An 11,081-nucleotide genomic window follows, 5' to 3' on the forward strand; every position below is an offset into this window, starting at 1 on the left:
TAGGTTACGACAGTTGTCTGGCGGCACTTCCGCTTCTGTTGTGACTGTTTAGTCTGTTTTAAGTTACTCTGTGTGCCCAATATTTTTTATTCAAGGAACTTTTACAAAGGAAACTATTGAAAGGAATCGTATCCTGGCATTAGCAGCAGCTCTACACCTGAAAATGGTACCCTCAAAAAAACGATGAATTAGCTTGTCCTCCGCCATTGTTGTTGACAAAGTTGATATTGGAATCCGTCTTGATTATGATTGGTCGGTAAGGGAGAAGTGACATTGACGAGAGCGACGGTGTTCCGGTGTCAAATGTCAAAAAGTGCAATGTCAAAAAACACCTGACGTCGAGGGCGTTTTTGCCACAATTAGTGTACACAGGCCCTAATATAATAATCCATTCCATCTGAGTTGCATGGTTGAAGTAACCAAATTTGACAAGCCATCAGCCAGGAGCAGATTCATACAGTGATTCAGCCACCACTGCCGACCCACCAACAGGAGAGTGTTGTGGTTAAGGGTTATAACACTCAGTGATGGTTAGGTACCACCTAACGACTTATGCTCCTGGCCAAAGTCTACGGGTACCTTGTATGGTACCCAGAGATTGCACCACCCTCATTGAGCACGAGGGTAGTTCAAGTCCTTTTATGGTCACGTTACATATACCTTCCAATGCATGTTAACGATCCATCTCTCACAATGGTCCATATAAACATTCTGCATTTAATTAGTCTGAAACCACCAACACTGAGCAATGCAAGTCTTCCCAGCCTCTTTGTGTATTTTGCATTTAATTGGTGGGTTGTGCGCTCAAAGACAGCCTGTGTTGAGTTTTCTCAGACTGGTTTAAGCATATCACATGAGCAGAGATGTCAAACTACAATGCATATCATTGTATAAATGGTAAAAATCCTTATCATGATCTCATTTTAATAAGTGATGGAACAAAAGGCATAGAAAGAAAGAACTGTGGATTTTAGACGCTACAGCTGTTCAATATCTTTTCAAGCTAATAGCCTAATTAAGAAACAACTTGTAATAGCTGGATAATTATAAAAGCAGAACATTGTTAGTGCTTTTGTTTTAGTGTGGCTCAACTGCTTCAGGTAGCTGAGTCACCGAAGCTTTCAGAAGAGATGAGTGTGTGTGGGTGTTTAATTCACAATATTATTTGCTCATAAAGCGGAGCAAGCTAAGTAGAGGACATTAGTAACATCTACAGCACTTATGCCGATTAAAGGAGGTTGCAGACATGGCCACAATCTGGCGTACTAATGAGGAGTGGTTTGTCTGTCGTAGCGAGAAGTATAATAGTTGAGACAGGAGCGATTAATGAGGAGAGTGATGGAGCTGATGTCCACTACTTTTACATGCCGAAAAAACTGAACTGATGACAGTGACCTACGAGAGGAAGATTAATCAAGGCGCTTAAGTTAAACAGCTGTAACCTTGAGTGAACTGGTTAAAATTCAGGGGTCATAGCTCGTTCTTTTTATCATCAATGACAAGCCAAATGTGTTGAAAATGTTAGAAAAAAATTGCTCTGCTGGAGGTCAAACAAAGAACAGTTTCTTTAATAGAGTGAACACCATAAGAGCTATTTTATCTTTGCTTTTTTATAATTACAAGCGTGCATACTGTTTCATTCTTTTAGAGTGCAGACCCTTATAACAGACGTCTTTTTTTAACATGATGTGTGCAGCTTTTAAAGGCTTAAATCTCCAAGTTAGATCAAACAGCATGATGCTCTTTCCCATAAGACGCTATAACGCTTTAATGGCCCGACAGAAGAAATTTGTGCCAAGGCGCTGTGTGATAATGCTGTGTTATGTCTGCACAGTGGGAGACCCTTGCATTACATTTGCTCTGCAGTCATGTCATACACTGAATTGGTACATCAGTTTTATTGCAGCATTTAAGATTATGAGATCATCCCTAAAACAAGCACATGATTGGTTCGGTTTAAAATTGCATTGGTGAGAACATCTCACACGTGCACGTGTGTGATTTGTCCACTTTTTATTGTGCGTTGTCGCCGTGCCGTGTACTCCTCAGCGGCCGACCATATGTCCCCGCCGTCCCTCTTGGAATTTTGGTTAATTAGCCCCAAGGAGAGTTGTAAACGAGTGGGGACGCACCGTTGATTAAAGTGTTATTCTGATGACGAGAGCATCTTCAAAGGAAGCTGCACTTTAAGCATTAGAAGAATAATTAGCACCCTGGCGGAGGGACAGGCCAGGTGGACGGAGAAGAAGAGCGAGGACACACAAACACGCGCAGAAATACAATGTACACTCATTCTGCACGTAGTATAAAGAACCAATCTTCCCTTTTTTTCAATTGTAAGGCGACCTTTTGAACAGAACAACACTTCCAATCCCAAAATCCGTCCATTTTTCCGCTCCACGCTGACACACAAAACACTCACTGTAAACAAGTACTAACTCACATCAGAGGGTGCTGTTGGAGGACTGGAGTGTAATAAGACATTACGGCTTTATTCGGCGCCTGCAGGGACACCAGTCTCTCCCCTTCGCTCGTCTCTCGTTTTATTTCATCCATCATTCGTCACTGTTTGTCAAAGAATAGAAAAACAACTGAGAGCAGTTAAAGGTCTCATTCATCTTCCTCGGTTATGTCTTTTATATGTTTGTCTTGTTCTCTCAGCTGTCCTCTCTGAATCTGCCTCTTGCTGCTTCTCTTACCAGCACATTTTTCTCTCCTTCTTATGTTTGTTTGTCCCTTCAAACCCCTCTCATCTTTTACTTTAAATCTCTCTTTCCATACTCACTTATATCACTGATATGGGGGCCACATATAATGTCACTCTCTTTATAAGACCAACCAACCATTAAACAGACTTTTGAGTTGAAAACAGAATGAAATTTTCATTCAGGAAACAAAAAGTAATTAACTTGGTGCCAAGAGGATGGCCCTGACTATCTTGGCTCCCTGCTGTAAAATACTTCTGTATCTTCTAGCCAAACTGCCAGCACTCCCACTCCCAAATACTAACTCTGACAGTCATTAGAACGCCTCTTTTCTCTACAGGAGTTGGTGTACCTCTGCAGCCACCCTCACAGTTTAAAATGAGTTAAAACACTAAGTCCTGCAAATCCATGACTCATACAAAAAGTCCCACTGACAACATATTGTATCACAAATATTCCAACAAATCTCCAAGTTCCCCTTGGGAACAGGTTTATTTTTAGCCTTCTGTGAATGCTTAAGGCAAATTGCTTAATGGCAAACATCACTTTCAGATTTTATCAGCTGAAGGTAATTTAGATTAATTGGTTTAAATAAATTGGCCATGGCTCAAAAGGAAACTTGACTTTAACCTCGGCAGTTTGCTATCTTTAAAGCTCCTGTGAGGAACTTTCGGTTTGTGTTGATTTTGGCGCCCCCTGTGGACAAAGCCGTACCGCTTGTCTCTTTGCTGATTTTGTCCTGTACATGCTAAAAGTCTCATCCTGCTTTCTTTAACAGTCATACGTATCACTCACTTTAAAGTTTTGCCCTGGAAAATGTAAACAAAGGCAGTGCAGTTAATCGTTTCGTCTGACACCTACCCCCCGCCACCGGTTTCAGGCATTAAAAATAACTATATAGAAATAATCAATCTTGTCGCTGATGGTCTGGTTTGTTTTTGTCGCTCATGTAGAGTAATCAGAATTAATTTCATAGTTTCATAACCAGGAAAAAAAACTGCTCACAGGAGCTTTAAGCCAGTAAAATAGTTGGAAAAAAATAACCTAAATCTGATAAGGGAAGTGACAACATGTACATTTGAGAAGTTGATTTATAACTGGATTCAAATTGAATTAGATACGAGTGCAAGAGGCTTTTTTGTAGGTGTTGATATGGTAAATATGCAAATTTCATACATGTAGGTGACAGTAACCTCTATGGGGAGTCCTTTTCTATGAATTTTCTAGAGGGGGGGGGGTTGGAGGCATTTTGCCAAATTCATGTCAGAGGCCTATAAATTATAAAATGTTCTGCCAGTCCTGATGCATGTGTAATGTTTCATGAGCTTTGGGGTTTTTTTAAAGGCTCCAAAAATATGTTTCATTTGGACAATGAAATAATAAAATAAAATAAATCGCAACCCAAATGACACCAAAATAAATGTTTGCAGACCAGCTTTTTTTACCTAAATTTTTATTGTATGCTGCATTGCCACACATAACCAAATCCTCACTGCTGGAGAGAGACGAGCAGCTGTGTAAAAAACACTTCCGCCGCTCCTGTCAGTCCAAAAGTCAGGAAGGGTAGATTAGGTCAAAGCAGTGAAGATCAAAGCTCCCATCAGCCCGCTTAGAAGCTGCCCGCTTCAAACACAGAGGAGCCAGCGTGCTGCACACAGATGACCGAAATCAAATCAGACACCGCAAATGTCATCATGCTTCAGTTCTAAAGTATTGAAGAATTACACTGTGAGTTACAATGACATGTTTGTCAGGTGACCAACACTGTGTGGTCGACTGCTGGATGAACAATTTGGTTATGTATTGCTGTGTGTAACCCTGAAATGTGTCATAATCAGCATGTTGTGGTCCTGTGTTAGTTTAGTTTATTAGTTTCACACAGGAATATAAAAAATACGAAGCACTTCAAGGAAACATAAAAGAATGTTCGTGAGTGTGCTAGAAACCTGTAAATATAAAAAACACACCCAGAAGACAAACCACCAAAACATCCTAAATATCAGTTTTCACATGAAACTACATGTTGCCGTACCATTGAATGGCAAATAATTTCTTTAGTGATCATGCCTGTTCCTATGCAGTGAAAACACTGGTATTAAAATGTGTTGAAGCACTAACAGTGTTGGAAACACAGTCCATGGTAAGGTCTGTGTTTACCTTTAGAAGCTAGACTGAATGTGACACATGGACAAATAACAAACATTTTCACTGTAATTACAGTGAACATCCAAACCAATCTGATCCCACAGCAATATTATGACAAATCCCTTCAAGTGAATAATGTGGTGGTAGAACATACATGTAATAGTTAATTAGAAACATACAGATACAATGGAAATGCCAGTTTTGACTTACTGGGTTAGCATGAGAAAAAATATTGTGGTTTAGTTTGAATTAGTTTTTACATCAGTAAAATTACCAAATTGCAGTTAGTTCCATTACATATATGAACTAAGTAACTGTAATGACTGAAGCAATATGTAGGTGATATAAAGTAAATGTTTGGTCTCCAATTAGAATAAAAGTGGGGTAAATGTTCTGTGTTTGTGTGACTGCAAGCTGACTCAGTGAACTCCAGCATTTCACGCTCGTTGACCTTCAATCAGCATTGTTTTCATGGTGACCACACGTAATTCACCACATTGTGCGCCACCACTAAGTAATTGATCCCCACAAACTGTTACAGGTGATAATGTGAAACCTTCTGTTAGGAGTTCTTTGGGGGTACATTTTTTGGCTCTGAAAATACAATGGTGTCAAAAGACTTCTCGATGCGATTTCCTTCATTGTTCTTTTCTACAGTTTTAATTTTGCACTTTGCCCAAATGTATGGGCAGTAATGCTTCATATGCAAACACTCACTCAAAACCACCATATCTACTTTGGCGCAAATTGGACACCTAGGGGATCCATGACATTAACCTATTAACTGCCAAGTCAGTATGTTTTCTGATATTGTCATACTAAATATAGTCCAAATGCAATGACACGTCAACTCACAATTACATGCTTGGGACTTCTTGTGCAAATTAGTCGCACCAGCACTTGGTTGTACTTTAAAAACATAAAAGGAGCTTCTTTTTTTTTTTACAAGGTAAGTTAAATCTCAATAGCATTCCTTTGTTACACAACAAGAATGATGTAACCAGCATTGTACCCATTGAGCGTCTGACCCTCTTGTTTATTCTGACGGTCAGAGTCACACTTATGTGTCTGAGCTGAAGAGAAAGGCGTCACAGTTTTACTCCATCCTCCACAGCTGGAGCTCCAGTCTCATCCCCGGGCTTTAACACAATCTGAAACTAGAGGGCAGAGATAAAGGGAAGTAAATGGGAATCAGATGACACTTTTCTCATCAGGCCGCCTCTCACCTTGCCTCCTCCAGACTTGTGTTCATCTGTGCTCTGGCTATCATATAGGTTTTCACTTTTTTTCAATGTAGTTTAGAGTGACAACAAAGGAGAGCGGAGATGACAAGCAAGGTCATGAGCCAAGCTCCAACCTATTACTTGTGGAGTGTGTGCCTGAGCGCCGTGTGAAGCCAGGATGCCTTGAGGTAGATTTCTCTTGTTGTTGGAGAAACACGGTTTTCGCTGGAGTCATCTGGGGTTAGAGTTGACTCACCGGGAGACAGAACAAAACATCACTGCCTCCAACACCGCCTTCCACAACATGCCCGACTGTCAGCTCTCTGCTCTCTATATCCCAACCTGTCTCTGCTGTAGTCTTTTGAAAAACAAAAAAATGAGCTCTTTTTCACTTTGCTCTCCTCACTGCACAATACAGCTTTTAGAAGTTCTGATTGAGTAACATTGCAGGGTAACGTAATTCGTCATCATTTAAGCACAAAGAACCAATTGCCAATTCAAAAATAGCAGCACCCATTTGACTTTTACCCTTAAATTCACCCCAAAGACTCCATGTTATCTTCCAGAACGTACCCAGCTGTCATTTCTTGTCACTTTGTTTGCTGACACTGACCCTCTCTCTGTCAGCCTCTGTCAAATGAAATAAAGCCAAAGCGGTATACCAAGGATTTCATAAACTGGATGAATAAAATATCAGTGCTAAAGATGGCAACGGTCATGACACCACTTTTTATCACAGTAAATTTAAGCTGCAAGGTGTAAGCTTTTTTAAAACATTAGAAATTACAAGAAATGTATCTTTTTATCAGCCTAAGTGTGACCTTGTTATCAGGTTTGCTGTGGATTTGAAAGGAAGGCTTGCAGTCACAGGGTAGTACCAATGAGGCAGTAAGAAACTGCGAGATAAGGCGAAATATAGAGCAGATATTCTGCTCAGAATACCATTTGAAGTGCGTCAAACAACAACATTTTCGTCTGCTCTTTGCGATTGTGAATTTGACCAAATAGGAAGAAAGAGGGTGAAATTGAATACAGTTAAATACACTACATTCTTGTAGGCCAGGTGGGACTTTGAGCTAAATGCTAAAGTCAGCGTGCTAACATGCTCACAGTTAATATGCTGAGTTTAGAATGTTCACCATTAAAGTCGAGCTGAAACGGCATTTCGAGAGTATCTAGCTTCCGTATCGTGACGTATTTCCGAGTGAAACAGGACGTGCAGGCGGGACATATCATTGGAGGGATTTGATTTGATCATTGAGAAGTGGGCGTAGACAGACGTTCTCCACAGCGCAGTAGCTAGCTAGCTAACTGACCGAGCGTTCTTGGTGCTCTGCGGCTAAATGTTGCAGAGTGATTGGTTGAAATTGGTGCTAACTTACGTAAGCACGCCTGAAATTTAGTTTTACCGGAAGAAAAAATGATCGGATTTTAATAGAAGAATACGAAGAAATGGGTTTTATGTATTTCTTTTGGCCTATATTGTCAAATAGATGCACAATATTACCGGGGATGGGATCTAAAAGGATTAAAATTACATTTTTCATTTCACCTCGACTTTAAAGTTTAGCATGGTAGCATGCTAACATTTGCTGATTAGCAGTAAACAGAAATCACAGTGGAAATTCAGGCACGTCATGTCATTGGCTTTACAGACAGGCAAGAATGGGATATTCTGGCCAGATAAAGACACTAGATGCATAGTCACAAGAGTTCACAATAGTTAATATTATGTAATGGCAAGTTACTTCTTTGCTTATTTTACTTATATTAACTTAGTCTCGTTAACCAGCAGCACAAGAGCCTGCCTGCAAATTAGGCGTGTCTTTGTGATATGCTGAATTTTTTGAGCTACAAGATATTTTGCTGAGCTAATTTGAGAAATAAGAACCACAGACTTTATACCTGAACCAATACCCCAGTAGGTTGTTCTCACTTTGCATTCTTACTAGCATTCCACAAAGAAACTCATGTTGGCAAACTTTGACATAACACCAACCCTTTAAATGTCTCTCTCTCTCTAAGCTCACATCAAGTTCATTGTAAAAATCACCAATTCCAAGTGTTCACTTACTTTGCCAGCAGCATCAAGCAATAAACCTGGTGTTTATTGTGCAATGACTGTATTTCTCTGATGAAAGAATACGAGTAGAAAACGATTCGAGGCACTTCAGATCAAATCATGGCTTGTTTTCTGCCAGATTTCACGAGGGCTCGGAGGGTCAGAGAAGGAAAGTACAGGGGCTGCAAGCATCTTCAACGGAGTCAAGTGGCCCTTGGTTGCTTTTGCAGGAAAGAGTGCCATGATGCAGAGCCATGATAGAGAGCGCCATCCCTGCCTGCCCACTAATCAGGCATATGTACTGACAGTCAGCTGGACGATGGGATCATCTTGTGTTGGATTGGGAGATATGGACCTATCTATACCAAACAAGGTTATTCTATGTGGCTTCTGTCTTCTATTTATTATGATACCATACAGGAATGGACAAGTTTACTTTTTGTATTGATATCTATATTGATTTTTCTTTTTGGCCCACTTGTTACTGAAGTGGAATAGCCCTGCTGTAGCAAATGGAATCAATTCAATGGTTTAAAAGGCATTTTACTTGAAGCCAAACATCTCAAGCTGGTGTTGCCAGATAAAAACTCAAAGGATCACCAAAGTCATTGGAATTCATCCTCTTGGGAGTGCAGATATTTTTCACCCATGCCGTCACATATCATTTCTTCCTGTCAACGAAATTTCCAAGTTAAGAAGTTTTTGAACCCAGGGCTGTTCAACAACCTCCTTGGTGGAGCTAAGAAACTCACGCTTCAGCCAACTGACAGATACACCAGTGGTTTGTTAACATTTAAACTGCATGGTGTGAATAACCATCTAAAAAAATGACGTTTTGAAGTTATTGATTCCGTCCTAAATGCTATGGTTCTTTAACAGCAGAATGTCTTTGAACAAGGTGGTGAGAAACCTGCCAAGGAATGAGAAATGACCTATGATTATGCGTAAATTCAGTTAAATGGCCACATTAAAAGTCCAAGGAGTCAGAGTGATTTAGCCATACAGATGTGCTGACCATATTAAATTTGAAAAATACCTTATTTTCAAAGGAACCGGCTGATGTAAGAGACTAACTTCCAAAGCTGAAGACTGTCATCGTATAGAGCCCAGCTATCAACGTTCATCCTTGAGAACATCTACTGGTTCGTTTCTCGAGCTGCAAACGTCTGGAGCGGTGAAAGGCCTGTTTGATCAGCTTCACATTTTTGTCAGGGCGCTGCTCGTTGTTCCTGTGTCCTGAGCAAAGGTTGAAAGACATTTCAGTTCACTGAGGCGACCCTCGATGTAGCGCTGGTGAGGAATGCTTACAACTAATTGGCAGTCTGAAATATGCAGCAAGGCAGGAGTATGTCCTGCATTTCCTGCAGATATATTGACTATGGTTTTGGAAGAAAGGAAACAGACCTTGTATTCGAGTGTCTTTATGAGACACTAGTGGGGCATGAAGTGTTGGTACTTGGTGAAACCAGATAAACATAATTGTTTAAAAGAATACCGGTTTGATTGATAGTCTTGACAAAAACATGATTTGCAAAATAAAAAAAAGACTTGAGCTATCCTTGAAAAACAACCGAACGCCAGTTTGATTGATGTGCCCTGGAGAGCACGAAAACAAAAACATGATTAGGGGGGAAAAAATTGAGATATCTGTTCTTGCCAATTAATTGTTACTATCTGGCATTTTAGCAACTAAATTTTCCACTATGTTCATCAGTTTGTGAACCGGTTTGGTGACGAGGTTTTAGAGCTTTTATTGTTTCTGAAAGTGGAGGAGGAACAAATAAAATAAGGGTTCATAAGAGTGGTAAGAGGGATCCATATTTAAAAACTTTTACTCAATCAATAGTGATGTAAAAATAATGCTTCACAGCTCTATGTCTCCAAATTTCACCATTTACCAGGACCTTCAGGTGTACCTGACATACAAAAATATGAATAGAAAGCACTTTATTTCTCTGTGTGTGTCATGAGCTGCTTCCATATTTCAGACACTAATTTCACGCGGAGTGTGAGCTCAAATTGCATGAAATGTAGGTAAATCTGTCCTTCGCTGTCTTGCCCATGGACCACTTCATGGACACAGGGAGGAAATATGTTAATAAATGGGATTGGTTTCCAATTCAACATCAAACAAGAACTCAAATATTAGAAAATATAGAATATGTGGGCACGGAAAACATCCGCACTGAACATTTGTTCATCCCTCGTTATTTTGCTATTCGGGATTCACAGACACGGCTTCAGACGCTATTAATTTCCAATTTCTAATGATGCAAGCTGACATTGTGTCCTCATTTGTGTTATCAGACACTGAGAGGAATATGCATGTCAAATGTCAACTCTATTACACACAGGAGATTGGCTTCAATTATCGTGGCAAAATACAATATGCCAATAGGTGCGTATTCCTAGACAATATATTTGCACACTAATCACACATTTTCTGACCACACACACACACACACACACACTAATAAAGACAGAGTGACACAAAGTTATTTTACTGGTGCACATACGCATATATACACGCGCAGACAGACCCCTGCTCCATGCAAATAGTGGTATTTTATAACTCCATTACTGACCCTGGGAGTTTACTGCAATTATAAATCCCTGTGTGTTGATGCTAGCACACACACTCACACTTTGCACCCTTTGACTTCAATTGACTTTTATTATAAAGCTCATGCTAGCATGCTAAACTTCCCCCTACAGTCCTGCAGTCAATCCTATTTCAATAACCAGCATGGAGCCACATAGCTAATAAAGTTAGCATGCTGACAGTCAGTATTCACTGTGTGTGTTAATGCTCCATTCTGAGCCATGCTATGGGAGCGCGAGGCCCGCTCATATTGGTTTTCCCCATTAGAGGCTAATAGTTTTAGTTGGGTTAGTGCAGTCCATTCAGATCCTGCTGTGCACATTGATTTCAGTGTTTACTATTCC

The sequence above is a fragment of the Semicossyphus pulcher genome, unplaced genomic scaffold (assembly GCF_022749685.1).
Source record: "Semicossyphus pulcher isolate SPU_LCO1_2020_fin unplaced genomic scaffold, fSemPul1.0.p SCAF_12, whole genome shotgun sequence".
Classification (NCBI taxonomy): domain Eukaryota; kingdom Metazoa; phylum Chordata; class Actinopteri; order Labriformes; family Labridae; genus Semicossyphus; species Semicossyphus pulcher.